This window comes from Oncorhynchus mykiss, chromosome 2 (genome assembly GCF_057628025.1).
Source record: "Oncorhynchus mykiss isolate SJ-2025 chromosome 2, ASM5762802v1, whole genome shotgun sequence".
Lineage (NCBI taxonomy): Eukaryota > Metazoa > Chordata > Actinopteri > Salmoniformes > Salmonidae > Oncorhynchus > Oncorhynchus mykiss.
The window spans coordinates 78921448-78948594 of NC_143023.1; the positions used below are offsets into that span (position 1 = coordinate 78921448).

Consider the following 27147-nt stretch of genomic DNA (forward strand, 5'->3'; position numbering starts at 1 on the left):
CTCTCTCTCTTTTCCTCTCTCACTCCGTGGGGGCCTACCTCTCCTGAGCACAGCTCGGCTATTCTCTCTCCTTTCTGACACAAACAACCACCAACTGGGCCTCACTGCACATAAAACTCCCCCTACTCTTCAGTTCTCTTCTCCACTCTGCTATCTCCGTTTCTCTGACTCTTTCACACACCGACACACACTCTCTCTCTCCCCCCTATGGGCCAACCCGTGTGAAACTTGGTTCCCAATGTGTACTCACTGGTATATCTGTGAGGCAGGCTCTGCAGTTTTGTTCGCTTTCTGTCACTCTTTGTTTCTCGCTCTGCTGCGGAGAGCACAGCCAGTGATGATGTTAGCTAGCTAGCACTTCCTTAGCACAGCTGCCCTGCTCTCTGTGCTCTAACCTGCTCCTTTCACTTCACAGTTGACGCTCAGGCCCTGGCTATATTCACTTCCTTGTTTTCCTCAGCTGCTGGGTATTTTTTTCTCTCTTTCTCTCTTTACTTCCTGGTTCTCTAGTGGCAGCAGGAGAGAGAGACACACAGAGGTTGGAGAGAGAAACTGGCTTGACAACCACAACAAAGGCAGAGAGAGCAGCCTGCTAGCAAACACAGACAATGCAGCAGGATTAGTAGGCTTGAGAGGGAGAGGAAACAAACTCTTCCACTGTTCTCCTCCTTAGAGAGAGCTAAGAGGCTATTGAGCTGAGCTCCACATAAGCAGCAGTGTTTGGTGTTTGGCCAGTGAGTGCTGCCTTCTACTTTATGGTGAAACATAAATACGTTTTACAGTCTAAGCTGTAATCACAGTCTGGGTCTCACTGGATGCGGATGAAGATGTTTTGCCAATTGAGCAGCTGAAAGACCAATTGAATTGACTGTAATAAAAAAACACTTCACGTTCTCATATAAAAGTACACAGCTGGACAAGCCTCTCTGCAAGAGAATAAACAGCAGAGACAAAATAACAAAACAACAAAAATGTAGTACATTGACTTCATTCTAATTACAATATACCCCAAACACAATTACACAATGAGCCCAAATTATACCCATTGTCCAAATCTTTGGCAATTTGCACTGGAAAATAAAGAACAATCAATGGTTAAAAAAAAGGGTTTGATTTCAAAGAAGGTAAAACATGGTAAAAGGTAAAACACTCTCTCCCAGAGAGAGTGAAACTATGCAGAGGGGTTAGTCAGAGCTTTAATTGATATGACAAGACCACCTACTCACTAAACCCTGATCAGATTATTCCATTATTTTTCTTGACCCATTGAGCCACGTTGTTTGGAGAGAGATGGAATCTGGAGTCAATATAAGGTTGGGTGGGCATCTGATACTGAGCGGGGTTTGGCCGTTGACTTAGGAATGCGATATGTTACAGAACAATAGCTACCTTTACTGATCACTCATGTGGAAATTGTTATTTTTCAGGTCAATACATGACAATACTTTATAGCGACAAATTCACAATATATAAGCTCGTCAACAAACATACACAAATCAACAGATTTCGGGATCATGCATTACATCTGTCATTGGTTCCACCCAAACCTTGATGCAGCTAGAGTGAGCAGTGCTGTTCCAATGAGGTAATTACCATCAGCCCATGCTAAATAGTTTCTGGCCAATTAGAGGGGCCATTGACTTGATTCTAATTACAATATACCCAAAATACAATTACACAATGAGCCCAAAAGCAAATGTGAAACAAACAAGTGTTTTTTATGTTTCACACTTGTTGTGGTTCACAGTTGTATAATGAAAGTAAATCCAGTTATACAATACTATACTGCAGTTTAGTAAAGTAAAGTTCCTATAATAAAGATTCAAGCACACAAAGACCAAGAATGAGTGGGATGTTTTGGCCGACAGACAGAGATGGACAAGACAGACAGAAAACATTTACCTACTGCGTCATCTGTAACATTGTGGTATTGGCATGAAAGATCAGAATCTGTCTTGGGCAGAGAATACCAAACAGCATCGCTTTCAGGAAAACAAACACTTCTAGCTTCTTCTTCTTCTCTCTCAATGTCTGTCCCTCTCCTTTTCTCTCTCTCTCTCGTCTCTCTCTCTTTCAGAGTCACAATATCTCTCAAATCAGGTCGATAGTTAATAATAAAGAAGCATTTCTTCCACGTCCATTGTCCTCTAAGAGCGGTTGTAATGTACAACCTAGTTTGTTCTCCTGTTCATGCATCTTGGTTGAACTGAGAGGTAGAAAATAAACGTTTCTTTCTCTCTCATCTCAAAGCAGGTCAGTTCCTGGGCTGCTCTCTTTCAGCACAGTGCACCCTGCGTCTGTTATAACACGATGTCAAATCAAAAAGAAGAATCAATATGGTTTCAGAAAGAAACTCAGTGTCTGGACTGGTGGTGATCAGCTGGGTCTGTGTGGAGGGAGAGAGGGACTGCTGTCTGATCAGAGATAAATTGAGAGGGGGAGATGGTGAGAGACAAGGGGACAGGGGGGATGAATGAGAACTGGAAGAAGGAGAGACATATAGAGAGGAGAGGAGAGAGATATTGATGCATAGCGGGAGACATACAGTTTTAGATAAAAGGTTTCCAAAATGGTTCTTTGAGTAGGGGTAGGGTTCTACCAAGAACGTTTTTGATCAGAATAACCCTTTTTAGAAGACATGGGTTCTTTGTAAGGCAAAGGGTTCTACCTAGAACCTTTAACATCCAAATAACCGTTTTTGAAAGATAGGGTTCTTTGATGATTCTTTGGAAGTCAAGAAGGATTGTTTGGAAGGCAAGAAAGGTTTACATAGAACCATATATAATATTTCCCAACATGCTCTATTGCAGGAAGATTTTCTAAATTGTTTGTTATACTGTAATATCTGTGGTTTTGCATTGATTGGTTGATTAATTTGACACTATGCAAAAATTAATCTAATCTGTTAGTAATTGGATTTATTGCACCCGTTAGTTAGATGGTTGTTTCAGTTTTGATGATTGAGGTAGTTTCAGTATTCAATCTTCCCTACCCTGGCAGTCGTACTGAATGCAGGTTGCGGGTGATTAACAATTCCGCTTGTTGGATATCCTAACTCTGGCTGGATTCCAAAAGGAATTACACATCACTTTGGAGGCCAGAATAATGTAGCTTGCAGGCCTGATGTGGCCTGTAAATCAGGAGATTCCTAACACCCCTGTGTTAGGGTTTAACTAGGCCTTCAAAGAAAGGCCTTACAATATAATGTATCGTCTTAAGTAATTACATTTGAACGGCTAATAAGGTTGGTGGAACTGTTCATTGAGGGTTCTATGAAGAACACTCCAAAGATAAAAAGGTTATTGATAGAAATCTTCATAGACAGTTCTAGGAAGAACCGTTAGATGATAAAATGGTTCTTAGTAGAACCCTTATTGAGGGTTCTAAGTAGAACCATATACATGGGGAACTTTTGAAGAACCCTATGAAGAGGGTTCTACATAGAACCCTCCGCAAATTATTCTACCTAGCACCAAAAAGGGTTCCCCAAGGGGACAAACCGAAGAACCCTGTATGGTTCTACTAAGCACCTTTTTAACTGAGTGTAGAGGAGACAGAGATGGAAAAAGAGAAGGACAGACAGAAAGAGACAGAAAGAGAGAAAGAGAGAGAGATTATAATGCCAAAGGGGGACATCGGCTTGTGACGCAAGTGCTCCTGATCGAAGAAAAGCTCAAGGTTTCAGAATCATCCCAGAATATTCTATTAGGGCATTCTCCATCCAAAACTCTGAACCAATTTTCTGCTGAATCAAACATTACTCAAACCCCCTAATGTACAATGTTCAATATTCAAATACAGTGCCTTGCAAAAGAATTCACCCTCTTTGGAGTTTTTCCTATTCTGTTGTATTACAACCTGTAATTTAAATGGATTTTTATTTTGGTTTCATGTAATAGACATACCCAAAATAGTCCAAACTGGGGAAGTGAAATGAAAAAAATAACTTGTTTCAAAAACAAGGGGCACCACCAAGCAAGCGGCACTGTTAAGACCAAGGAGCTCTCCAAACAGGTCAGGGACAAAGTTGTGGAGAACTACAGATCAGGGTTGGGTTATAAAAAATAACAGACACTTTGAGCACCATTAAATCCATTATTAAAAAATTGAAAGAATATGGCACCACAACTAACCTGCCAAGAGAGGGCCGCCCACCAAAACTGATGGACCAGGCACGGAGGGCATTAATCAGATAGGCAACAAAGAGACCAAAAATAACCCAGAAGGAGCTGCAAAGCTCCACAGCGGAGACTGGAGTATCTGTCCATAGGACCACTTTAAGCCGTACACTGAGAGCTGGGCTTTACGGAAGAGTGGCCAGAAAAAAACAAGCAAACATGTTTGGTGTTCGCCAAAAGGCATGTGGTAGACGGTACTCTGGTCAGATGAGACTAAAATGTAGCTTATTGGCCATCAAGGAAAACGCTATGTCTGGCGAAAACCAAACACCTCTCATCACCCCGAGAACACCATCCCTACAGTGAAGCATGGTAGTGGCAGCATCATGCTGGGACTGGGAAACTAGTCAGAATTGAAGGAATGATGGATGGCGCTAAATACAGAGAAATTCTTGAGGGAAACCTGTTTGTCTTCCAGAGATTTGAGCCTGGGACGGAGGTTCACCTTCCAGCAGGACAATGACACTAAGTATACTGCTAAAGCAACACTTGAGTGGTTTAAGGGGAAACATTTAAATGTCTTGGAATGGCCTAGTCAAATCCCAGACTTCAATCCAATTGAGAATCTGTGGTATGACTTAAAGATTGCTGTTCACAAGCGGAACTCTTCCAAATTGAAGGAGCTGGAGCAGTTTTGCCTTGGAGAATGGGCAAAAATCCCAGTAGCTAGATGTGCCAAGCTTATAGTGTCACGATTCTTCAAAGTCGAACCCAGAAGCAGACCAGGACAAGGAGAGTAGGAAAAAGGTGAGTATTTATTTACAAGTGAATGGGTAGATATATCCAGGTGGTGTAGCGGGTAGCTGTGATGAGTTGATGGGAGTAAATAGGTGGATCCAATGGGGAAGCGGAATCTTCTGACGACCAGGCGGGAATGGGGTAAATGATCCGGGTGAGTAACTGAAGACAGAACAAACAGAGGTAAGTTCAAGGCAAGCAATACGTAACAAACAACAAAACAACTTCTATCCAACTTGAGGCTGATACTCTGGCACAACATACTGTTCATGGCTAACGATCCGGCAGGGAATGGATGTCAGGTCCGGGCTTATAAAGAGGAGAGATGATAATCAGGACCAGGTGTGCAGATAGCTGATGGGATACAGGTGCGGGTAATCAGAAACCCCAACTGGCTACATTGCCCGGCAACCAGACAGGGTGCGTTCTAGGACGCCGGAAAAACTCTCCAGGACAGAACATAGACAAAAACAGACTCAGGAAACGGGATTTGTGACAGTACCCCCCCTCCGACGAACGCCACCGGGCGGACTACCCGGAGCGCCAGGGTGGAGGCGGTAAAAGTCACGAAGCAGGTCATCGTCAAGGATCTGACGCCGAGGAATCCAACTGCTCTCCTCAGGACCATATCCTTCCCAATCCACTAAATACTGGAATCCTCGACCCCGCCGTCTGGAGTCCATGATGCGGCGCACCGTGTAGACAGGACCACCTCCGATCATCCGAGGACGAGGAGGACGAGGAGGAGGGGGCAACAGAGGACTGAGGTGAACCGGCTTGAGGCAGGAGACATGAAAGGTGGGGTGTACTCGAAGCGTTGCCGGCAATTTTAGTCGAACCACAGCAGGGTTAATGATTCTCTCCACCACGAACGGACCAATGAACTTTGGTGACAGTTTCCTCGACTCAGTCCGTAGAGGAAGATCCCGTGTAGCCAACCACACCTTATCTCCGATGGTATAAGCGGGAGCAGGAATACGGCGACGATTCACCTGGATCTGATACCGGTCAGAAACTCTAAGGAGAACCTTCCTGGCCCGATGCCAGGTCCGGTGGCAACGACGAATGTGGGCCTGGACAGAAGGGACCGAAAGATCCCTCTCCTGAGAAGGAAACAAGGGAGGTTGGTATCCGTACAGGCATTGGAAGGGGGACATCCCAGTGGCAGATGAAGGAAGGGTATTATGGGCATACTCGACCCAGGGTAATTGAGATGACCAAGAGGTGGGATCAGAGGAGACAAGACAACGCAGCGTGGACTCCATCTTCTGGTTGGCTCTCTCCGCCTGACCATTAGATTGGGGGTGAAATCCAGATGTGAGACTGACTGTAGCTCCAATGGCCAAACAGAAGGATTTCCAGACAGCAGAGGTAAACTGAGGACCACGGTCAGAAACAATGTCACAGGGCAACCCGTGGACCCTGAACACCTCCCTAACCAGTATCTCGGACGTCTCAGTGGCAGAAGGCAGCTTGGAGAGGGGAACAAAGTGGGCAAACTTGCTGAATCTATCCACAATGGTCAGAATAACCATGATACCAACAGAAGAGGGCAACCCCGTGACAAAATCCAGGGCCAGATGCGACCAAGGTCGTCGGGGAATAGGTAGGGGGTGAAGAAGCCCAGAGCTGGCCCGATTGGTACTCTTATTCTGCGCACAAACAGGACAAGCGGCAACAAACCTCCGGGTATCTTCTCCCATGGCAGGCCACCAAAATCGTCTGCGCAGTAGCGCCATAGTCCGAGCAACACCAGGGTGACAAGCTATCTTGCTGGCGTGGGACCATTGAAGGACAGCAGAACGAACCGACTCAGGCACGAACAACCGACCGGGTGGACCGTTACCGGGCCCGGGCTGTGTCCGAAGAGCCGCCATCACCTCCTCCTCAATCCTCCATGTAACGGCTCCCACGACAACGTTCTGGGGAAGAATCGTCTCAGTCTTGGCCTCACTCTCCTCCGTCTTGGAGAACATCCGGGACAGGGCGTCCGCCTTCCCGTTCTTCGACCCAGGTCGGAACGTCAGGGAAAAATTGAAGCGTCCAAAAAACAAAGCCCACCGGGCCTGACGAGAGTTGAGACGTTTAGCCGATTGCACGTAAGCCAGATTCTTGTGGTCAGTCCAGACCACAAACGGTTGCTCCGCTCCCTCCAACCAGTGACGCCACTCCTCCAAGACAAGCTTCACAGCGAGAAGCTCCCGGTTACCCACATCGTAGTTTCTTTCAGCTGGAGAAAGACGACAAGAGTAGAAGGCGCAGGGATGGAGTTTACCGTCAGTGGAGCTACGCTGGGACAGGATGGCGCCCACCCCCACATCAGACGCATCCACCTCCACAACGAACTGACGGGAAGTGTCAGGTTGAGAGAGAATCGGGGCGTTGGTGAATCGGCTCTTCAAATCTAGAAATGCTCGGTCTGCCTCAGGAGACCAACAGAATTTTCTGGTGCAAGACGTCAGTACAGTTAAAGGAGCGGCCACCCGGCTGTAATCACGGATAAACCTCCGATAAAAATTTGCAAACCCCAGGAATCTCTGGAGCTGCAATCTCGAACCGGGCTGGACCCAATCCCGAACCGCCCGAACCTTCTCTTGGTCCATCTTGAGCTCTCCCCTGGAGATGATGTAACCGAGGAAGGACGTCGTGTGGGCGTGAAAATCACACTTCTCAGCCTTCACGAACAGACGGTTCTCCAATAACCGCTGCAGGACCTGCTTGACATGCTGAACGTGGCTAGAAAGCTCCTTCGAGAAGATGAGGATATCATCCAGGTAAACAAACACAAAAATACCAATCATATCTCTCAGAACGTCATTCACCATACTTTGGAACACAGCAGGAGCGTTGGTCAGTCCAAACGGCATTACCTGGTACTCGAAATGTCCCATCGGAGTATTGAACCCAGTCAACCACTCGTCTCCCTCCTTGATCCGAACCAAATGATAAGCATTACGTAAATCAAGCTTCGTAAAAACCGTAGCACCCTGTAAAGAATCGAAAGCCGAGCTCATCAAGGGCAGGGGATACTTGTTCTTGACCGTAATATCATTCAAACCCCGATAATCAATACACGGTCGAAGAGAGCCATCCTTCTTGCTCACAAAAAAAAATCCTGCTCCCAGAGGTGATGACGAGGGCCGAATGAGACCTGCAGCTAGAGACTCCTTGATGTAGGTCTCCAAGGCCTCACGTTCAGGTCGAGAGATACTGTATAACCGTCCCTTGGGTAAGGAAGCTCCAGGAAACAGATTAATCGCACAGTCATAAGGTCGGTGGGGAGGAAGGGACTGAGCCTTCTGTTTACTGAATACTTCACCCAACTCGTGATATGTTTCTGGAACCAGGGACAAATCAGGAGGAACAGAGTCACTGATCTGACTGGAAATGGCAGGAGAACAGGCAGTCCTAAGACAGTTAGCATGACAATCAATGCTCCAACTAGTTACCTTACCCGTCCCCCAATCAAACGAGGGATTGTGTTCCTTCAGCCAGGGGTAACCAATAACCAGAGGAACATGGGGTGAGGACAGAATGAAGAAGGAGATAAACTCTGAATGATTCCCCGACAACATCTTAACCGGTTCAGTCCTCATAGTGATCCGTGCCAGACTACTGCCGTTCAGAGTGGTTGCTTCAATGGCTTCCGGCAATTGCTCCTTAGAAAGCCCCAGCTGTTCCACCAAGTCGGCATCAATAAAGCTGCCATCGGCACCTGAATCGATAAAAGCGTTAATCTCTAAGCTCTGATCCTTATTCATAAGGGTCGCAGGAAAACGGGGTCTGACAGGATTCTGGAGAGGTTGAATCTGGCTCGCTAAAATTCCTCCCAAAACTAGCGAGCCGGGCAGTTTAACGAGCACTGTGGACAAGTGGAGATGTAATGTCCTGAGCTACCACAGTAGAAACAGCTGTTGGTCTCACGTCTACGTTGGCGCTCCTCCTTAGTTAGCCCGTGTCGCCCCACTTGCATTGGTTCAGGATCTGGTGGCAAGACCCCTCCACTAATCCCGTGTGGGGAATAACGATCAATACGTTCTGGTTGACTTCCTGAACCGAATGGTAACCGAGTTGCTGATTGATTGGATGGGCCCCACTGCTTCTCCCTCCTTCTCTCTCGGACTCTATTATCTACCCGAATAGATAAAGTGACCAAGCTGTCTAGATCACTAGGCTCTGGATAGGATATCAGCTCGTCCTTGAGTTGCTCCGACAACCCCTGGTAAAAAGCCGCTTGTAGTGACTCCTCATTCCAACCACTCTCCACAGACAATGTCCTGAACTCGATCATAAAGTCTGCCACACTGCGAGCTCCTTGGCGAAAAGTGAACAAACGTTTAGCTGCGTCCTTACCTCGGACTGGATGATCAAAAAGCCTTCTCAGCTCTCCCGTGAATTCCTGGTATGAAGACATGCAGGTCCCCTGTCGTTCCCAAACGGCTGAAGCCCATTCCAGAGCTCTTCCACGCAGCAGTTCAATAACAAAGGCTATCCTAGCCTTGTCAGTGGCGTAAGAATGGGGCTGCAGATCAAACACTAACCCACACTGCATAAGAAACGAACGGCATCTTCCCAAATCCCCTTCATATTTATCAGGCGTCGGTACCTTGGGTTCACGGAAGGAAAACGCATCAGGCACGGCAGGTAAGATGGGTGAAATAGGTGGTGAATGAATCGCCAGCAAACTGAGCTGATCCTGGATCTGTGTCAAGCTAGCAGATAATTTCTGGATTGCAACCGCTATCTCCTGTAGCTCCGTCTTGTGTTGTCCCAATGTCCTCCCCTGCTGGGTAATGGCATGGCAAACGGAATCCAGGTCCGCTGGGTTCATTCTTGGCCGGATCGTTCTGTCACGATTCTTCAAAGTCGAACCCAGAAGCAGACCAGGACAAGGAGAGTAGGAAAAAGGTGAGTATTTATTTACAAGTGAATGGGTAGATATATCCAGGTGGTGTAGCGGGTAGCGGTGATGAGTTGATGGGAGTAAATAGGTGGATCCAATGGGGAAGCGGAATCTTCTGACGACCAGGCGGGAATGGGGTAAATTATCCGGGTGAGTAACTGAAGACAGAACAAACAGAGGTAAGTTCAAGGCAAGCAATACGTAACAAACAACAAAACAACTTCTATCCAACTTGAGGCTGATACTCTGGCACAGCATACTGTTCATAGCTAACGATCCGGCAGGGAATGGATGTCAGGTCCGGGCTTATAAAGAGGAGAGATGATGATCAGGACCAGGTGTGCAGATAGCTGATGGGATACAGGTGCGGGTAATCAGAAACCCCAACTGGCTACATTGCCCGGCAACCAGACAGGGTGCGTTCCAGGACGCCGGAAAAACTCTCCAGGACAGAACATAGACAAAAACAGACTCAGGAAACGGGATTCGTGACATATAGAGACATACCCCCAGAGACTTGCAGCTGTAATTGCTGCAAAAGGTGGCTCTACAAAGTATTGACTTTGGGGGGTGAATAGTTATGCACACTCAGGTTCTGTTTTTTGTCTTATTTCTCGTTTGTTTCACAATAAAAAATGTTTTGCATTATCAAAGTGGTAGGCATGTTGTGTAAATCAAATTATACAAACCTCCAAAAAATATATTTTAATTCCAGGTTGTAAGGCAAAAAAATAGGAAAAATGCCATGTATATTGCTTATGCAGTGAGAATGAAATCAATCCAAATACTCTACATACTTATGGCCTATAGCACATTAATGAATTGCTGTACTGCTTTGATGTACAGGGAGAAATTGTGAGAACTCTGCACACACACTATCTATTTATCTCACTCTTTCCATCTCCATCCCTCTCCACTCTCCTCAGCTATACCGTCCCTCACAGCATAGGCTATAGAAACACAATGAGCAATGCTAAGAGTGCTCTCTTTTGAAAATAAAATACCTCCTACTTGTGACTCTATTCATCGCACACAAAAGCCCCTGATGCGAGGCTGGAGAGGAGACGAGGTGGAGAGAGAGTGTCTGCTTTATACAATGATGGAGAGGCAACACACAGTGTATGTGGGCATGTGTATGTGTGTGTGTTGGTAGTGTCAGGTACAATCTGGATGCAGCTTCCAGCTCTGACGTTATTATTAGTAATGTTGGTGATTTCACATCACCAAAACTCTTCACTAACAGCTCTCAGGCTACTTCATAAGACTGAGAAAGCTTTCATCTAATAATTTCTCCATTCCTTTTCTTATAGTATAACAGGATCGATGCCCAGGTTTAGTGCATGCTTTCTCTCAATAAGTCATCTTCTAAGCCAGGGCTGTAGCATGTATGTTATCATAACCTTAGGCCTGCCCTGGACTTGATTGCTTCTACAGGTTGTCGGATCTTAACTGCATCACCCTTTTATCTTTAAAATGGTGTATAATACTTGTATGTTTGAGGAATTTTAATTATGAGATTTCTGTTGTTTGAATTTGGTGCCCTGCACTTTCACTGGATGTGGGCCAAGCACAGAAAGCAGCTTTTTCAGTAGTTTTGTTGGAATAGGGTCCAGTATGCAGCTTGAAGGTTTAGAGGCCATGATTATTTTCATCAGTGTGTCAAGAGATATAGTACTAAAACACTTGAGTGTCTCCCTTGATCCTAGGTCCTGACAGTTGTGCAGACTCAAGACAACTGAACTTTGGAGGAATACGCAGATTTAAAGAGGAGTCCGTAATTTGCTTTCTAGTGATTATGATCTTTTCCTTAAAGAAGTTCATAAATTTTTTTAACTGCTAATGTGAAAGCCATCCTCTCTTGGGGAATGCTGCTTTTTAGTTAGCTTTGCGACAGTTTCAAAAATAAATGTAGGATTTTTCTTATTTTCCTCAATTAAGTTGGAAAAATAGGATGATCGAGCAGCAGTGAGGGCTCTTCGATACTGCACGGTACTGTCTTTCCAAGCTAGTCGGAAGACTTCCAGTTTGGTGTGGCGCCATTTCCGTTCCAATTTTCTGGAAGCTTGCTTCAGAGCTTGGGTTTTTTCTGTATACCAGGGAGCTAGTTTCTTATGACAAATGTTATTAGTTGTTAGGGGTGCAACTGCATATAGGGTATAACGCAAGCTTAAATTGAGTTCCTCAGTTAGGTGGTTAACTGATTTTTGTCCTCTGACGTCCTTGGGTAGGCAGAGGGAGTCTGGAAGGGAATCAAGGAATCTTTAAGTTGTCTGAGAATTTATAGCACAACTTTTGATGCTCCTTGGTTGGGGTCTGAGCAGATTATTTGTTGCGATTGCAAATGTAATAAAATGGTGGTCCAATAGTCTAGGATTATGAGAAAAAACATTAATATCCACAACATTTATTCCATGGGACAAAACTAAGTCCAAAGTATGACTGTGGCAGTGAGTAGGTCCAGAGACATGTTGGACAAAACCCACTGAGTCGATGATGGCTCCGAAAGCCTTTTGGAGTGGGTCTGTGGACTTTTCCATGTGAATATTACAGTCACCAAAAATTGGAATATTATCTGCTATGACTACAAGGTCCGATAGGAATTCCGGGAACTCAGTAAGGAATGCTGTATATGGCCCAGGAGGCCTGTAAACAGTAGCTATAAAAAATGATTGGGTAGGCTGCATAGATTTCATGACTAGAAGCTCAAAAGATGAAAACGTCTTTTTTTTGGTGTAAATTTAAATTTGCTATCGTAATTGTCAGCAATCATCCCGCCTTTGCGGGATGCACGGGGACATGGTCACTAGTGTAACCAGGAGGTGAGGCCTCTTTTAACACAGTAAATTCATCAGGCTTAAGCCATGTTTCAGTCAGGCCAATCACATCAAGATTATGATAAGTTATTAGTTAATTGACTATAACTGCCTTTGAAGTGAGGGATCTAACATTAAGTAGCACTGTTTTGAGATGTGATGTATCATGATCTCTTTCAATAATGTCAGGAATGGAGGAGGTCTTTATTCTAGTGAGATTGCTAAGGCGAACACCACCATGTTTAGTTTTGCCCAACCTAAGTCGAGGCACAGACACGGCCTCAATGGGGATAGCTGAGCTGACTACACTGACTGTGCTAGTGGCAGACTCCACTAAGCTGGCAAGCTGGCTAACAGCCTGCTGCCTGGCCTGCACCCTATTTCATTGTGGAGCTAGGGGAGTTCGAACCCTGTCTATGTTCGTAGATAAGAAGAGAGCACCCCTCCAGCTAGGATGGAGTCCGTCACTCCTCAACAGGCCAGGCTTCATCCTGTTTGTGGGTGAGTCCCAGAAAGAGGACCAATTATCTACAAATTATATCATTTGGGAGGGGCAGAATACCAGCGATTGATTTCAACCAGCGATTGAATTGTGAGACTCTGCTGTAGAGCTCATCACTCCCCCAACTGGGAGGGGGCCAGAGACAATTACTCGATGCCGACACATCTTTCTAGATGATTTACACGCTGAAGCTATGTTACGCTTGGTGACCTCTGACTGTTTCATCCTAACATCGTTGGTGCCGACGTGGATCACAATATCTCTACATTCACCAGTTTTAGCTTTAGCCAGCACCATCTTCATATTAGCTTCAACGTCGGTAGTCCTGCCCCCTGGTAAACAGAGTATGATCGTTGGATGATTTGTTTTAAGTCGAATACTGCGGGTAATGGAGTCGCCAATGACTAGGGTTTTCAATTTGTCAGAAATAATGGTGGGACGCTTTGGCGTCTCAGACCCCGTAACGGGAGGAGTAGAGACCAGAGAAGGCTCAGCCTCCGACTCCGACTCACTGCTTAATGGGGAGAACCGATTGAAAGTTTCTGTCGGCTGAATGAGCGACACCGGTTGAGGATTTCTACAGCACTTCCCTCCAGAAGCCATGAGAAAGTTGTCTGGCTGCGGGGACCGTGCGAGGGGATTTTATACTCATGTTGCTATCTGTACTATCTGGTGGCACAGATTCTTTCATCCTTTCCTACATTGAAATTACCCTTGCCTAGCGATTGCGTCTGAAGCTGGGCTTGCAGCACGGCTATCCTCACCGTAAGGCGATCATTCTCCTGTATATTATGAGTACAGCGACCGCAATTAGAAGACATCATGTTAATGTTACTACTTAGCTTCGGCTGTTGGAAGTCCTGACGAACCATGTCCAGATAAAACATCCGGCGTGAAAAGGTTGAATGAAAAAAAGTTGAGTGAGGGAAAAACTAAAAATATAAACGGTAATAAAAAAGTTAAAACCTTAAAGTTGTCAGGTAGCAAAGTAAGGTTGGCAACAAAATGCACAGCAACACGTAAACAAGTCAAAACGCACAAATAACTTAATCCCCGATTGACTTAATATAGTTACATATTTACAATATGGACATTCCAATGTTATTTTACCCCAGATCTAAATAAGAAATTATCATAACAGACACTTTTGGATAACATAAATAGGAAACAAATAACAAAATATATCAGTCATCAGGATACACCAACATTAGTTTTCATTCAAAGAAACCTGGTCTCAGAGCATTTTGTATTATTCTGAACGTAAATCCGAGACAACCCATTTAGTTTGATATGTTACGTTTCGTATGGTATGTATTAATTTGTGGATGTCCATCACCCATATCGTGTGATATGTTACGTATTACAATTCGTATTGTATGTTACAAATTTGCTAAATGTACAATATGTGAAGAATTTGCAAAACGTATGGTATGTTACGGATTCTAGCTTGGTGGCTAACGTTAGCTAGCTGGCTAACTTTAGCTAAAATGGGGTTAGGGGTAAGGCTTAGGAGTTAGGTTAAAGAGTTAAGGTTAGGGTTAGCTAAAGGGGTTAGGGGAGGCTTAGCAAACATGCTAGGTAGTTGCAAAGCAGCTACAAAGTAGTTGTAAAGTTGCTGATTAGCTAAAATGCAAAAGTTTTTTTTTTGGGGTAGGTTGCTTTCTAAATGTAATCCGTTACAGTTCCTAGTTACCTGTCAAATTGTAATCAGTAACGTAACTTTTGGATTACCCAAAAATGTGTGTTACCAATTGAACGATATTATTGCAGGATAAATCAATGTTGAAGTTTACATAGCTGGCCATATATGGATGTTAAATTTTACTTTATTGGTTGGTTATGTAGGCTTCTTCTAACCCATCGCTTTCTACCACATATGATAATAATAATAATACAATTAAATTATATATTTACATTAAAAACCAAAGTCTATCAGAATTACAGTCATTCCAATACATTTAATACCCCTTGATCTTCAGGAATAGGACTTGGAAATATGGAAGTATAGATTAGTCAAATTGTTTTATCTGATCATAATCACAAAACTAAGGATTTATTAGCCATCCCTAATCTGTTGTTTATGAATTTGTTATCATGGAGGATTGATTGGGCTCATTGATTCAAGTTCAAAAATAAATGCTGTGCTCATGGAATGGCATGCTTTGAGCATACTGAAAAGTGCTATTTACATTTGAAAAATTAATGCCATATGCTGCATTTACGATAGGCCTATTGTTGACCTTTTTGTTGGAGACACTTTGATATTGTCACATCTACTCCTGTTCCTCCTCTCTGGCGCTCGTCGTTGCCAGTTGTCTCACCATAATACACACCTGCCAACATCGTTACGCTCACCTGTGCCTCATAACACTCACCTGGACTCCATCACCTTCCTGATTACCTCCCCTATATCTGTCACTCCCTTCGGTTCTTTCCCCAGGCATTAGTATTTATGTATTTCTCTTTCATGTCTGTACGCTTTTCGTGTTTCTTGTTTTGTACTGTTCTCCAGACTTGCTTCCCGACAGATATCTTAAAGGGCAAATCCACAGATGAAACAATAACAAAACGGTCACCCCTCCTCTGTATTGGTAGAAAGCTGAGGTATGGGCCTGGAGAAATGTAACCACTCTCAGATTAATAGACAGAGCTATGGATGAAAGGACTGACCATCCATTGTATCAAAATTATTGTTTTAACTATGTTATGAGGCTATACAGTGTGTTTACAAACATTGGAGGAAAAACAAGCTTATATTTAGGGTTTTCATGGAGTGTGACATTTGAACTAAGCTCATGAGGCATTCATAAATTATATTCTTCAATAATCAACGGATATATATACAGTACCAGTCAAAAGTTTGGACACACCTATTCATTCAAGGGTTTTTCTTTCTTTTTACTATTTTCTACATTGTGGAATAATAGAAGACATCATAACTATGAAATAACAAGGAATCATGTAGTAACTGAAAAAGTGTTAAACAAATCAAAATATATTGTATATTTGAGATTATTCAAAGTAGGCACCCTTTGCATTCTTTCAACCAGCTTCATGAAGAATGCTTTTCCAACAGTTGAAGGGGTTCCTACCTATGCTGAGCCCTTGTTGACTGCTTATTCTTCATTCTGCGGTCCAACTCATCCCAAACCATCTCAAATGGGTTGAGGTCGGTGATTGTGGAGGCCAGGTCATCTGATGCAGCACTCCATCACTCTCCTTCTTGGTCAAATACCGCTTGTACAGCCTGGAGGTGTGTTTTGGGTCATTGTCTTTTTGTTGAAAAACAAATAAGAGTCCTAACAAGTGCAAACCAGATGGGATGGCATATCGCTGCAGAATGCTGTGGTAGCCATGCTGGTTAAATGTGCCTTGAATTCTAAATAAATCAGACTGTGTCACCAGCAAAGCACCCGCACACCATCACACCTCCTCCGCCATGCTTCACGGTGGGAACCACACATGCGGAGATCATCCGTTCACCTACTCTGCGTCTAACAAAGACACGATGGTAGGAACCAAATTTGGAGTCCAATGCTCGTGTGTTCGTGTTTCTTGGCCCAAGCAAGTATCTTCTTCTTCTTGGTGTCCTTTAGAGATGGTTTCTTTGCAGCAATTTGACCATGAAGGACTGATTCATGCAGTCTCCTGTGAAACAGTTGATGTTGAGATTTGTCTGTTACTTGGACTCTGTGAAGTATTTGGGCTGCAATCTGAGGTGCAGTTAACTCTAATTAATTTATCCTCTGCAGCAGAGGTAACTCTAGAGCTTCCTTTCCTGTGGCGGTCCTCATGAGAGCCAGTTTCATCAGAGTGCTTGATGGTATTTGCGAGTACACTTCAAGAAACTTCCAAAGTTCTTGACATTTTCCAGATTGACTGACCTTCATGTCTTAAAGTAATGATGGACTGTTGTTTCTCTGCTTTTTTGAGCTGTTCTTGCCATAATATGGAATTGGTATTTTACCTGTATACCACCCCTACCTTGTCTCAACTGATTGGCCGAAATACATTAAGAAGGAAAGAAAGTCAATAGAATTAACTTTTAACAAGGCAAACCTGTTAATTGAAATGCATTCCAGGTGCCAAGAGTGTGCAAATCTGTCATCTATTCTGAGTGGCTAGTTTGAAGAATCTCAAATTTAAACTCTATTTTGATTTGTATAACACTTTTTCGGTTACTACATGATTCCATATTTCTTATTTAATTGTTTTGATGTCTTATACTTATAATTTATAAGTCCAAAAATTAATGTAGGAATTACAAATTGCCTCTTTAAGTCTATCAAGTGTGAGTTTGAGCATGTGTCCATTAGATTAGGCCTATGAATTTTAAAAAATCAGATTATATTAGATTGAGCAATAAAATACCCACTTTTATTCCATAGGCTGGGATTCACACTTTGCAGCTGTTGCAAGAGCACATTTTTCCCTGGCTGTCCATTGGTTTCAAAAACAATGATCCAATCAAACTGTATTTGTTATATGCGCCGAATACAAGAAGTGTAGACCTTACCGTGAAATGCTTACTTACAAGCCCTTAACAAACAGTGCAGTTCAAGAAGAGTTAAGAAATTTGTTATCAAAAAAACTAAAGTATAAAATTACAAAAAGTAACACAATAAAATAACAATAACGAGGCTATACACAGGGGGTACCGGTACTGAGTCAGTATGCGGTGGTACAGGTCAGGTGATGTAATTTGTACATGTGGGTAGGGGTGAAGTGACTATGCATAGAAAACAAACAGCTGGTAGCAGCAGTGTACAAAACAAATGGAGGGGGAGGTCAATGTAAATCATCTGGTGGCCATTTGATTAATTGTTCAGCAGTCTTATAGCTTGGGAGTAGAAGCAATTAAAGAGCCTTTGGGACCTAGACTTAGCCCTCCGGTACCACTTGCCGTGTGGTAGAAGAGAAAACAGTCTTAGACTTGGGTGACTGGAGTCTCTGACAATTTTATGGGCTTTCCTCTAACACGCCTATTATATAGGTCCTGGATGTCAGGAAGCTTGGCCACAGTGATGTACTGGGCCGTACGCACTACCCTCTGTAGCACCTTACGGTCAGAACTTTTTGAGGATCTGGGAACCTATGCCAAATCTTTTCAGTCTCCTGAGGGGGAATAGATTTTGTTGTGCCCTCTTCACGACAGTCTTGGTGTGTTTGGACCATGATAGTTTGTTGGTGATGTGGACACCAAGGATCTTGAAACTCTCGACCCGTTCCACTACAGCCAATGTTAATGGGGGCCTGTTCGGCCCGCCTTTTCATGTAGTCCATGATCAGCTCCTCTGTCTTGCTCACATTGAGGGAGAGGTTGTTGTCCTGGCACCACACTGACAGTTCTCTGATCTTCTCCCTATAGGCTGTCTCGTCATTGTCGGTGATCAGGCCTACCACTGTTGTGTCGTCAGCAAACTTCATGATGGTGTTGGGAGTCTTGTTTGGCCACGCAGATGTGGGTGAAATAGGAGTACAGGAGGGGACTAAGTACACACCCCTGAGGGGCCCCAGTGTTGAGGATCAGCGTGGCAGACGTGTTGTTGCCTACCCTTACCACCTGGGGGCGGCCCGTCAGGAAGTCCAGGATCCAGTTTCAGAAGGAGGTGTTTAGTCCCGGGGTCCTTAGCTTAGCAATGAGCATCGTGGGTACTATGGTGTTGAACGCTGAGCTGTAGTCAATGAACAGCATTCTCACACATTAATTTTGTCCAGGTGGGAAAGGGCAGTGTAGTGCAATAGAGATTGCATCATCTGTGTATCTGTTGAGGCGGTATACAAATTGGAGTGGGTCTAGGGCAGGGCTGTCCAACACTCTTCCTGGAGATCTACCATCCTGTGGGTTTCAGTCCAACCCTAATTTACCACACCTGATTCAACTATTTAGCTGTTCACAAGACCTTAACTAGCTGAATCAGATATGCTAAATTAGGGTTAGACAGTAGATCTCCAGGAAGAGGGTTGGTCTAGGGTATCAGGGAGGATGCTGTTGATGTGAGCCATGACCAGCCTTTCAGAGCACTTCTTGGCTACCGAAGTGAGTGCTACGGGGAGGTAATAATTTAGGCAGGTTACCTTCGCTTCCTTGGGCACAGGGACTATGGTGATCTGTTTGAAACATGTAGGTATTACAGACTTGGTCAGGAAGTGGTTGAAAATGTCAGTGAAGACACTTGCCAGTTGGTCCACGCATGCTTTGAGGACACGCCCTGGTAATCTGTCTGGCCCTGCGGCTTTGTGAATGTTGACCATTTTAAAGGTCTTGCTCACATCGGCTACCGAAAGTGTTATCACACAGTCATCCAGAACAGCTGGGGCTCTCGTTCATGCTTCAGTGTTGCTTGCATTGAAGCGAGCATAAAAGGCATTTAGCGTCACCAGGCAGTCTGGGTTTCCCTTTGTAGTGCGTAATGGTGTTCATGCCCTGCCACATCTGACGAGCGTCAGAGCCGATGTAGTAGGATTCAATCTTAATCCTGTATTGACGATTTGCTTGTTTGATGGTTCGTCTGAGGACATAGAAGGATTTCTTATTAGTGTCTGGATTAGTGTCCCGCTCCTTGAAAGTGGCAGCTCTAGCCTTTAGCTCGATGCGGATGTTGCCTGTAATCCATGGCTTCTGGTTGGGATATGTACATACGATCTCTGTGGGGACGACGTCGTCGATGCACTTATTGATGAAGCCGATGACTGAGGTGGTATACTCCTCAATGCCATTAGATTAAGCCCAGAACATATTCCAGTCTGTGCTAGCAAAACAGTCAGGTAGCGTAGCATCCGTGTCATCTGACCACTTCCGTATTGAGAGCTTTGTATGCATATCTGTGTGTGGAGTAAAGGTGGTCTCAAGTTTTTTTTTCCTTTGGTTGCACATGTGCCATGCTGGTAAAAATGTGGGAGAACTGATTTAAATTTGCCTGCATTAAAGTCCCCGGCCACTAGGAGCGCCTCTTCTGGATGAGCATTTTCTTGTTTGCTTATGGCCTTATGGAGTTGGTCGAGTGCGGTCTTAGTGCCAGCATCAGTCAGTGGTGGTAAATAGACGGCTACAAATAATATAGATCGATAGGCAGCTTAAACTTGTTGAATTCAACCATTACTGGGTTCAAATGCACATTTAGATTTATGAACAGCCATCCACAACAAACACAATCTGTAATGCGCAAATAGCTAAATGAGAGAGCAGCAGTGTGATTCACATCAATGTGCTATGTAGATATCATCAATAAGTGATGTCTGTATCGCCATAGACTACATCACTGCTGTCATCCTTACCTCTAAGCGTTTATTCAAATTGCATAATCTTTGGATGTCAACAGCAGTCACAGCATTGGAAGACATAACTTGGACTGTAGCCTACAAAAGCCTATTTCTGTCATGTACTGTCATGTTGTGTCTTGTCTCTGTCCTTTCCCTTCACCCTGTCTCCCTCTGCTGGTCGTTGTTAGGTTACCTTTTCTCCCCCTCTTTCCCCCAGCTGTGCCTTGTCTCCTCCTAACCACCTCGTCACCCCTTTTCCCACCTGTTCCCTTTTTCCCTCTGATTAGGTCCCTATATCTCTCTCTGTTTCTGTTCCTGTCCTTGTCGGATTCTTGTTTGTTGTGTTTCATGCCTGAACCAGACTGTCGTCATGTTTGCTGTAACCTTGTCTTGTCCTGTCGGAATCTGCCGGTCCGTCTGAGCCTACCTATGTTTGGTAATTAAAGAAGCTCTGTTTAAGTTAATTCGCTTTTGGGTCCTCATTCACGCACCGTAACAGAAGAATCCGACCAAGAATGGACCCAGCGACTTCGGATCCTCTCCACTCAGCCGTCGGGATCCAGGGAGCGATGCTAGGCAGACACGAGCAGGAAGTGTCTGCTGCTCGACATGCCGTTGAGACCCTGGCCACCCAAGTCTCCAACCTCACAGAACAGGTTCACCATCTCCGCCTCGATCCACCGGCCACTTCCAGGGCTTTCGAATCTCCGGAGCCCAGAATCAATAACCCGCCGTGTTACTCTGGGGAGCCCACTGAATGCCGCTCGTTCCTCACCCAGTGTGATATTGTGTTTTCTCTCCAGCCCAACACTTACTCCAGGAGCACTGCTCGTGTCGCCTACGTCATATCTCTCCTTATTGGACGGGCTCGTGAGTGGGGCACGGCAATCTGGGAGGCAAGGGCTGAGTGTACTAACCAGTATCAGGACTTTAAGGAGGAGATGATACAGGTTTTTGATTGATCTGTTTTTGGGGAGGAGGCTTCCAGGGCCCTGTCTTCCCTATGTCAAGGCAATCGATCCATAACAGACTACTCTATTGAGTTTCGCACTCTTGCTGTCTCCAGTGGCTGGAACGAGCCGGCCTTGCTCGCTCGTCTTCTGGAGGGTCTCCGCGCAGAGGTAAAGGATGAGATTCTCTCCCGGGAGGTTCCTTCCAGCGTGGATTCCTTGATTGAACTCGCTATTCGCATTGAGCGACGGGTTGATCTTCGTCACCGAGCTCGTGGAAAGGAGCTCGCGCTCTCCGTCGCCCCCCTCTCCGCATCACTACCATCTTCCTCTGCCGGCTCGGGTGCTGAGCCCATGCAGCTGGGAGGTATCCGCATCTCGACTAAGGAGAGGGAACGGAGAATCACCAACCGCCTCTGTCTCTATTGCGGTTCCGCTGGTCATTTTGTCACTTCATGTCCAGTAAAAGGCCAGAGCTCGTCAGTAAGCGGAGGGCTACTGGTGAGCGCTACTACTCCTGTCTCTCCTTCAAGATCCTGCACTACCTTGTCGGTCCATCTACGCTGGACCGGTTCGTCAGCTTCCTGCAGTGCCTTAATAGACTCTGGGGCGGAGGGCTGTTTTATGGACGAGACCTGGGCTCGGGAACATGACATTCCTCTCAGACAGTTAAAGGAGCCCACGGCCTTGTTCGCCCTGGATGGTAGTCCTCTCCCCAGGATTCAGCGTGAGACGCTACCTTTAACCCTCACTGTTTCTGGTAATCATAGTGAAACCATTTCTTTTTTAATTTTTCGTTCACCTTTTACACCTGTTGTTTTGGGCCATCCCTGGCTAGTTTGTCATAATCCTTCCATTAATTGGTCTAGTAATTCTATCCTCTCCTGGAACGTCTCTTGTCATGTGAAATGTTTAATGTCTGCTATCCCTCCTGTTTCCTCTGTCTCTTCTTCACAGGAGGAGCCTGGTGATTTGACAGGGGTGCCGGAGGAATATCACGATCTGCGCACGGTGTTCAGTCAGTCCAGGGCCACCTCTCTTCCTCCACACCGGTCGTATGATTGTAGTATTGATCTCCTTCCGGGAACCACCCCCCCCCGGGGTAGACTATACTCTCTGTCGGCTCCCGAACGTAAGGCTCTCGAAGATTATTTGTCTGTAGCTCTTGACGCCGGTACCATAGTCCCCTCCTCCTCTCCCGCCGGAGCGGGGTTTTTTTTTGTCAAGAAGAAGGACGGGTCTCTGCGTCCCTGCATAGATTATCGAGGGCTGAATGACATAACAGTGAAGAATCGTTATCCGCTTCCTCTTATGTCTTCAGCCTTCGAGATCCTGCAGGGAGCCAGGTTTTTCACTAAGTTGGACCTTCGTAACGCTTACCATCTCGTGCGCATCAGGGAGGGGGACGAGTGGAAGACGGCGTTTAACACTCCGTTAGGGCACTTTGAATACCGGGTTCTTCCTTTCGGCCTCGCTAACGCTCCAGCTGTCTTTCAGGCATTAGTCAATGATGTCCTGAGAGACATGCTGAACATCTTTGTTTTCGTTTACCTTGACGATATCCTGATTTTTTCACCGTCACTCCAGATTCATGTTCAGCACGTTCGACGTGTCCTCCAGCGCCTTTTAGAGAATTGTCTTTTTGTGAAGGCTGAGAAGTGCACTTTTCATGCCTCCTCCGTCACATTTCTCGGTTCTGTTATTTCCGCTGAAGGCATTAAGATGGATCCCGCTAAGGTCCAAGCTGTCATTGATTGGCCCGTCCCTAAGTCACGCGTCGAGCTGCAGCGCTTTCTCGGCTTCGCGAACTTCTATCGTCGTTTCATCCGTAATTTCGGTCAGGTGGCAGCTCCTCTCACAGCCCTTACTTCTGTCAAGACGTGCTTTAAGTGGTCCGTTTCCGCCCAGGGAGCTTTTGATCTCCTCAAGAATCGTTTTACATCCGCTCCTATCCTTGTTACACCTGACGTCTCTAGACAGTTCGTTGTCGAGGTTGACGCGTCAGAGGTGGGCGTGGGAGCCATTCTTTCTCAGCGCTCCCTCTCTGACGACAAGGTCCACCCATGCGCGTATTTTTCTCATCGCCTGTCGCCGTCGGAACGTAACTATGATGTGGGTAACCGCGAACTGCTCGCCATCCGGTTAGCCCTAGGCGAATGGAGACAGTGGTTGGAGGGGGCGACCGTTCCTTTTGTCGTTTGGACTGACCATAGGAACCTTGAGTACATCCGTTCTGCCAAACGACTTAATGCGCGTCAGGCGCGTTGGGCGCTGTTTTTCGCTCGTTTCGAGTTCGTGATTTCTTATCGTCCGGGCTCTAAGAACACCAAGCCTGATGCTTTGTCTCGTCTCTTCAGTTCTTCAGTAGCCTCCACTGACCCCGAGGGGATTCTCCCTGAGGGGCGTGTTGTCGGGTTGACTGTCTGGGGAATTGAGAGGCAGGTAAAACAAGCGCTCACTCACACTCCGTCGCCGCGCGCTTGTCCTAGGAACCTTCTTTTCGTTCCCGTTCCTACTCGTCTGGCCGTTCTTCAGTGGGCTCACTCTGCCAAGTTAGCCGGCCACCCTGGCGTTCGGGGTACGCTTGCTTCCATTCGCCAGCGTTTTTGGTGGCCCACCCGGGAGCATGACACGCGTCGTTTCGTGGCTGCTTGTTCGGTCTGCGCGCAGACTAAGTCCGGTAACTCTCCTCCTGCCGGCCGTCTCAGGCCGCTTCCTATTCCCTCTCGACCGTGGTCTCACATCGCCTTAGATTTTGTCACCGGACTGCCTTCGTCAGCGGGGAAGACTGTTATTCTTACGGTTGTCGATAGGTTCTCTAAGGCGGCTCATTTCATTCCCCTTGCTAAGCTTCCTTCTGCTAAAGAGACGGCACAAATCATCATCGAGAATGTTTTCAGAATTCATGGCCTTCCGTCAGACGTCGTTTCGGACAGAGGTCCGCAATTCACGTCTCAATTTTGGAGGGAGTTTTGCCGTTTGATTGGGGCTTCCGTCAGTCTCTCTTCCGGCTTTCACCCCCAGTCTAACGGTCAAGCAGAACGGGCCAATCAGACTATTGGTCGCATCTTACGCAGTCTTTCCTTTCGCAACCCTGCGTCTTGGTCAGAACAGCTCCCCTGGGCAGAATACGCCCACAACTCGCTTCCTTCGTCTGCGACCGGGCTATCTCCTTTTCAGAGTAGCCTCGGGTACCAGCCTCCGCTGTTCTCCTCTCAGTTCGCCGAGTCCAGCGTCCCCTCCGCTCAGGCTTTTGTCCAACGTTGCGAGCGCACCTGGAAGAGGGTCAGGTCTGCACTTTGCCGTTATAGGACGCAGACTGTGAGGGCTGCTAATAAGCGTAGAACTAAGAGTCCTAGATATTGTCGCGGTCAGAGAGTTTGGCTCTCCACTCAGAACCTTCCCCTTAAGACGGCTTCTCGCAAGTTGACCCCGCGGTTCATTGGTCCGTTCCGTATTTCTCGGGTCATTAATCCTGTCGCAGTTCGACTTCTTCTTCCGCGATACCTTCGTCGCGTCCACCCGGTCTTCCATGTCTCCTGCATCAAGCCCGTCCTTCGCGCCCCCGCTCGTCTCCCCCCCCCCCCCCCCATCCTTGTCGAGGGCGCACCCATCTACAGGGTCCGTAGAATTTTGGACATGCGTCCTCGGGGCCGTGGTCACCAGTACCTCGTAGATTGGGAGGGGTACGGTCCTGAGGAGAGGAGTTGGGTTCCCTCTCGGGACGTGCTGGACCGTGCGCTGATCGAGGATTTCCTCCGTTGCCGCCAGGTTTCCTCCTCGAGTGCGCCAGGAGGCGCTCGGTGAGTGGGGGGGTACTGTCATGTACTGTCATGTTGTGTCTTGTCTCTGTCCTTTCCCTTCACCCTGTCTCCCTCTGCTGGTCGTTGTTAGGGTACCTTTTCTCCCCCTCTTTCCCCCAGCTGTGCCTTGTCTCCTCCTAACCACCTCGTCACCCCTTTTCCCACCTGTTCCCTTTTTCCCTCTGATTAGGTCCCTATATCTCTCTCTGTTTCTGTTCCTGTCCTTGTCGGATTCTTGTTTGTTGTGTTTCATGCCTGAACCAGACTGTCGTCATGTTTGCTGTAACCTTGTCTTGTCCTGTCGGAATCTGCCGGTCCGTCTGAGCCTACCTATGTTTGGTAATTAAAGAAGCTCTGTTTAAGTTAATTCGCTTTTGGGTCCTCATTCACGCACCGTAACAATTTCTCCTCTTTTCCCGCAATCCATCAAACCCATTTGGTGTGTCAACATTGTGGTCTCTGACTTGTGGTCAGACTCGTTCAGGTGGAGAAATTTTAACTTGCGCCTTTTTTCAATGATGATTTTAATGTCATTAAGAAAACAGAGAAGTGTCAAAGTTTATTTTTCTGAATTTAAAAGTAATCATTGAAGTAAACATCTAGTTTTTCAAAAGTATCTGTAATCTGATTACAATATTTTTTTGCTGGTATCATAACGGATTACAGTTACTATTTTTTACATGTAATCCGTTACTCCCCAACCCTGACAATACTTGTCAAATAGATAAATCGCCCTTAGTCTGTTCAAATCAAATGTTATTTGTCACATGCGCCGAATACAATAGGTATTCCTTAACCAACAATGCAGTTTTAAGAAAAATAAGTATTAAGTAAAAAAATACATAAATTAAAAATAATTAAAGAGCAGCAATAAAAAAACAGTAGCGATGCTATATACAGGTGGCACCGGTACAGAGTCAATGTGTGGGGGCACCAGCTAGTCGAGGTAATTGAGGTAATATGTGCATGTAGGTAGAGTTAAAGTGACTATGCATAGATAATAAACAGGGAGGGGGGGCAATGCAAATAGTCTGGGTAGCCATTTGATTAGCTGTTCAGGAGTCATATGGCTTGGGGGTAGAAGCTGTTAAGAAGCTTTTTGGACCTAGACTTGGCTCTCTGATATCGCTTGCCATGCCGTAGCAGAGAGAACAGTCTATGACTAGGGACTCAAGGAAGGAAAAAAAGGACTAAGTTGTTGTGATGAACAGAGGGCGAACATATCTTGAAAGACAATGGCTGCAGCATCTTTTAGGGAGTGGTAAAGAGGTGACCAATAATGGTTGCAATTGATGGTTTAATGAGACATCAGCTGGTTGTAATAAGGATGCTGCCTTTTGAGGCAACATTTGTAGGCAGAATGTCCAAATTGGCATTTTCCAATCCCATGTATGCTTCGCCGGGGAAGCTCTCCCATAACACCTTGCAGTGCAGGCAATTTAAAAAAAAATAATTAACGGTGGACAGTAGTCCCTGATTGGGATAACATTTTCCAGAAAAATAAGGAATAACTTCGAGAAATGTATAAGGTTTATTTATTCACTAAATTATGCTAAAATGTTTTACTTTCATATTAAATGTGAATTCAAACCTTGAGTAAATGGTGTTTATCAGCCCGTTACCAAGCTAGCTAGCTAGCAAGCAATCTCATCCTGCTTTTTGGCTGGTGGTGGAAGACGGAGATGAACAACAAATCATAGGTTCAGCCATGTGTAAATTGTGAAGACCCAGACAGTTTTTAAATCATGAATTGGTGAATTTGCTAGCCAGCTGAAGACATTTAGCAAACTGTTTTTTCCCATTTGTTTTCAGGGACTAAAACGGGCAGCTGATCGTATTCCAGGTTGAAGGACATCTCACCCTGACACCCTGCAGATGTAAAGAACTTGTTGTGAACCTCCCAGCCACAAGGATAATCATGATATCCCAGGATATTATTCAGGATTGCGCAACATCACAATGTTTGATAACAATGTTATCATGCAGATTTGTCAGGA

The 27147-nt window shown here is 45.6% G+C and overlaps 1 protein-coding gene and 1 long non-coding RNA gene across 3 annotated transcripts in view; both read right to left on the reverse strand.

Moving 5' to 3' along the window:
- LOC110497088 (tripartite motif-containing protein 44) overlaps positions 1–511 on the reverse strand; it is a 74170-nt gene extending 73659 nt beyond the window's left edge. Inside the window, exon 1 of one of the 2 annotated variants that reach the window (XM_021573089.3) lies at positions 251–511. The gene's annotated coding sequence lies outside the window, so the exon portion shown is untranslated. The remainder of the gene's footprint in view (positions 1–250) is intronic. The other variant, XM_021573104.3, reaches the window with a different exon arrangement.
- LOC149985241 (uncharacterized) overlaps positions 1–27147 on the reverse strand; it is a 1026866-nt gene that overhangs the window by 379308 nt on the left and 620411 nt on the right. The window lies entirely within an intron of this gene.